Raw genomic sequence first — 5,645 nt, forward strand, 5'->3', positions numbered from 1 at the left:
TTAATATTGATTTCTATAGTTCACACTTTCTCTAATCATACATTAGACATAGTTTCAATATCATATCATTGACTTCACATCAATCATATATATTGCATAGATCACACCACTTACCTACACAAGATAAGATCTCTACTTATACTTTGTAAATTAGTAAATCTCTATGACTTGGCCTTCATGTCTTCACACACTTAACATAATATAAAATAACTTATGGATTAACATCCAAAAAATTGGCTCATCACCTCTTAGTAATTAATTTGTTACCAAAATAATTCCTTAAGTCATATAGCTCAATTCTTTTTTATACTCTATTCTTCTCTATCAAATACCCATACTAGTATTTCAATCATAACTTGTGCCATACAGTCTGTACACATATGTGCACTAGAAAACATCATCATGAAACTATCAAAAATATTTCCTCAAATGTGTATTTACTAACTCTCAATGAGTCATCTATATACATCTCATTTGTCTCTGTGTTGCTGCAAACTATCTAAAAATTAGGTAATTTTCTATTTGTAAATGCATAAATGAAATGCTGAATAAATGTTTCCATAAATTAAAACTCTCAAGATATATATATTACTATATTGCCAACAATCTCCCCCTTTGGCATTAATGAAAACATTTGGGAAAATTGGCTAGGTTCCAAAATGATGTCATACATAACAAAAACAAATAAAAGTAGCTACACAAAATAACCTTCAAAACATAACAATTTTATTCATGTTTTGATGGATCATTACATTCCTTATCACTTCTTTACATTGATACATAAGTGTACTCCACCCTACATATATAATACATACATAAAATTTACTTTACATGTTACTCACCCTTTGACACCAATGGAAAAGGTGTCAAAAACTATGTCCAAAAAATGGTTGGCTTGCTGCTAGTCAACTTGTTATTTTGGAAAAATAATCTACATAAAATTTTTTAGCCTATACATTTCCTTCTTTTAGTTCTCCTTTACTATATCATAGATAATAAGTAGTGTGCATAGCACATAGAATGCCACTTCAACTGCACTCAAGTTAGTATAAAAAAACTTTTCATAGGAAGTATTTGCTGAAAGACATTCCTCCAGTTGCTTTTGCAAAATGCTGATCTTAAGAGACAAGGCTTCTCTAAGACTAGAGAACCTTTTTTTTGTCTTCTCCTTATCTGATTCCAATCTTCTGATCATAATGTGGATCTTCTTCACTTCTGTTCCACATTCTCCAATAGTGGTCTCAGGGAACTATACTTTTGTAGTGAGTGTTTCAAGTTTACTAATCTTACCCTTTATCTGACTCTCAAATTTTTTTAGGTACTTGTTGTTAGCATGAATGCTGATGCTATGTGAAAACATCATAGAACAATTTTATGACTTTTTTTGTCATTGATGACAACATAGTAAGACTGATAGAGTAGCAGATTGAGATTTATGTATTAAGGACATCACATTGCATATCTAGCCATGCATAGTTAACAACATATACTACAACATATATTTGACATGTGGTCAAGTGTGTAGAACCTAAATCAATAGTGTACGAAAGATATTAATGATTTATAGAGAATCACAGGGAAATAGAGCATTGGGAAAACAATCTTTGTTGTATGATTAATATAACACATTGTGTTTGGAATGAAAAGTTGAAAAATTAACTAGAGGAAGTACACTAACAACTAATGATGTTAGCAAGTGCACAGGTATAGAAGTCATAGTGTGAAAGTTTGGAAACAATTGTGAGCCAACATCATTAATTAAATGTGTATTTCATTTAATTAAATATGGAGCCAACTCTAAAGATTAATAATTGAGTTTGGTATAAAGGAAAGGTGTTTTCCAAATTCTAGAGATTGCAATGGTGATTACAAAGCAGAGAAGACTTGCAAATTGTGAAGTAGAAAAGAAGAGTAATCTGCTAATGTGTGTAAGTGACCTTAAGGGTTACTAATGAGTTCTAGATCTATTTGCATGATTTGAAGGTGAAGGAGTCTGATTTACTAGATAGAGGAAGAGGAAAAAGATAGTTCAACATCTATTATTTTGAAAGGAATAGTAACAAGATCAATTGGATAGTGGGTTTGTTGATTTTATCCTAAAGCTATTTGGATAGTGGATTTAACTGCCTTCTTCAACTCCTAATAGTGTTGGAATCTCCTAACAGGGGCTCTTTGTACTAAGCATTGTAACAGACTCCTAATTGGGTCTATCCTCTAACAAGGAATATTTAGATTAGTACATTATTCTGTGGGCATCACTCCCACCAAGGTTCTCCCTAGTCAACATATCTAGTGTATGTCTGTATGTACATTTCTTTATGATTGTTGTTTACCTTGATTAATAAAATGAGAATTGTTTAAGATTGATATATAACTGATTCACCCACCACCCCCCCACACCACCACCACAACCCCCCCACCAAAACCCTCTAAATTATATTAGTGAACTATTACTTCTAACAATTGGTATCAGAGCCTTAGGTCCTTAAGAGAATGTTTAGCAACTTTAGGAGATCCATTGTGAATATTTTCAGAAAGGAAAGTCCTAGATTTGATGGCACAAAGTATGATAGCTAGAAGGATAAAATGAAGACTCATCTTTTGTGCATGGGTCTAGGATATTGGCTTGTGACCAAGACAACCAAAAAAATTGCAAAAGAAGACAATCTTGAATCCTACACAGAAGAACACAAAGAAGTGTTTATGTGCAACATAAGGGCAAGAGAAGCAATACTATTAGCATTACCTGAAAGTGAGTACAGTTAGGTAAAACTACTTAAAACATCTCATGAAATTTGGAAAACTTTAGAGGCTAGTTATGAAGGTGACATACATGCAAAAAGGGTTAGATTGCAAATTTCTTATTATGCATTTCATGATGCTAAAATGATGGAAGGTGAATTTATAAGAAGCTATGTTGGGAGAATATTTGAGATTTTTGTAGGAATCACATCCCATGATGGAAAGAAATCTAATGATGAAGTGATATGGAAGATCTTGAAAAGTCTAACACCACCTTTCAAGTCAGTAGCACAAATGATTCAATTGATGATGCCTTGTACTAGTAATTTCACCAAAAGAGACAATGCTTGGTAGATTGGAAGCTGTAGAATTTGATCTAAAATAGTCTAGAGAATTGGCAAAGGTTGAGACAATATTCAGTGCATTAAACAACAAACCTAGTTTAGCAAGGAGCACAAAAACATAAGGAGACATTGCTAGTAGTAGCAAATCCATTGAAGAAAAGATCTAAGAAGGAGTGGCTCTTCTTGTGGAAAGAGAAAAATATGGTAAGAATATCTTTAAATGTTGGACTTCTAATGAATATGGTCATTACACATCTAAGTGACCTAAAATAGAAAGGAAGTTTAAGGGTAGATTGAAATCTAGAAGACTTAGAAATTGTTTATATGCTAATGAAGAAGAAGATGAAGAAGAATCTGATTGAAGAAAATGTGAAGATGAATTAGGATTTGTAGTTATAAAAGAGGATGATCTTGATAGAGAAATCAAAGAAGAAAGTGTGCTAATTTCACAAGTTGAAAAGAAAGATTGGATCATTGATAGTGGTTGTTTACATCACATGACTGGTAATATGAGCAAGTTTGTCAAATTTAGAAGCCATGATGGAGGAATTGTCAGAGTAGGGAATAATGTAGCCTATCATATTATAGGAATTAGATCTATAAAACTTGATGGAAAAACATATACTGATGATGTTTATTTTTTTGATGGACTAAAGCATAACTTGTTGAGTGTTGGATAGATTATGGACAAAGCCTATCAACTGCAGTTTGGTAATGATACATGCATTATCAAGAACAAAGAAGGGAAACTACTTGGTACTGGCACAAAAACTAGAGGTAATGTATTTCAGTTAAAATCCACTAAAACAACTTGTTTAGTAGAAAATATTGACAATAGTGGATTTTGGCATAGAAGATTTTGTCACATTAACTTTGATAACATTGTGAAGGCTAGTAATACACTTGCTATGAGAGATTTTCCCAAGATCTCTAAGCCCTTTGACACTATTTTTAAGGAATGCATTTTGGCTAAGCAGAAAAGAGTCTCATTTCCTAACAAACAGTTTTGTACTACACAAAAGCTAGAATTGGTACATACAGATCTAAGTGGTCTTGCAAAAATAAAAGGATTCTATGAAGAGAGGTACTTTATGATTTTTGTTGATGATTTCACAAGAATGATGTGGGTAGCTTTTTTTAAAGAAAAATTAGAAGCATTTGAGAAATTCAAGATATTTAAGAACAAGGTTAAAAATGAATATGGAGTTAAGATCAAAAGCTTAATATTAGACAGAGGAGGAGAATTTACCTCTAGAGAATTCAATATCTATTGTGAAGAACATGGCATCAAGAGACAACTATCCTCACCCCATACACATAAGTAGAATGGGATTGCTGAAAGAAGAAACAAATCAATTGCTGAAGCAACAAGATCTATGTTATTTGAGAATGATGTACCAAAGACCTTTTGGAGAGAAGAAGTCAATACAATAGTATACACACTAAACATAGTGCAGATTAGGAAAGGTACAAACAAAACACCCTATGAATTATGGTTTGGTCACTCACCATCAGTCAAGTACTTTAGGAAATGTTACATCAGAAGAGATGATGATATTGGTAAATTTGATCCAAGAAGTGACAAAGGTATGTTTCTTGGTTATTCATTGAAAAGTAAAGCTAACAAATGTTTGAACTATAGAACAAAATCTAGAGTAGAATGCACAAATGTTAAAGTTGATGAAAAGTTTGGTACCAAGGAAAAGATAATGGACTATAACTCTGATGGAAATGATTACTTTGGAATGACTAACAAAAGTAATGAGTTATTTTTCAAGACTAACATTGACTTGTAGAATTATGTACAAATTGAAGATGTGAGAGAAGAATAGAGTGCAATACCTAAAATAAGAATTGAAGCAGTAATTCCTACCCTAAATAAGAACTTGATAAGAAATCATCCTATAGATCAGATAATAGGAAGTAAAGAAAAATAAGTGATGAGAAGGAGCATGATTAATGAAGAACTATGTCTGATATCTCAAGTAGAACCAAGAAGCATAGATGAAGTAATCAAAGATGATCACTAGATAAAAGCAATGGAGGAAGAACTCCAATAGATAATAAAAAACAACACAGGGGAATTGGTTCCTAGACCAAAGGACAAAAATGTGATTGACACAAAATGGGTATTCAGAAATAAGATGAATGAACAATTAGAAGTGATAAGAAATGAAGCAAGACTTATATGCAAAGGTTATTCTCAGCAAGAAGGAATTTATTATGATGAGACATATGCACCTGTTACAAGAATGGAAGTAATCAAAATTTTCCTATCATATGCAACAAGCAAGAATTTTAAGGTATATCAGATGGATGTTAAGTCAGTATTCTTTAATGGAGAACTTGAAGAAGAAGTTTACATTGAGCAACCAGAGGGTTTTACTTTAACAGAAGAAAATGATATGGTTTGCAGACTAAAGAAAGAATTGTAGGGATTAAAAAGCACTAAGAACCTGGTATGCAAGGTTGGACAAATACTTAGCAAAGCTTGGATTCACTAAAGGAACAATAGATGGTAACTTGTACTTAAAGAAAATAGAAGATAGTTTACTAATA

Source organism: Cupressus sempervirens, chromosome 7 (assembly GCF_028749045.1).
Source record: "Cupressus sempervirens isolate cs-2001-9-10 chromosome 7, ASM2874904v1, whole genome shotgun sequence".
NCBI lineage: Eukaryota > Viridiplantae > Streptophyta > Pinopsida > Cupressales > Cupressaceae > Cupressus > Cupressus sempervirens.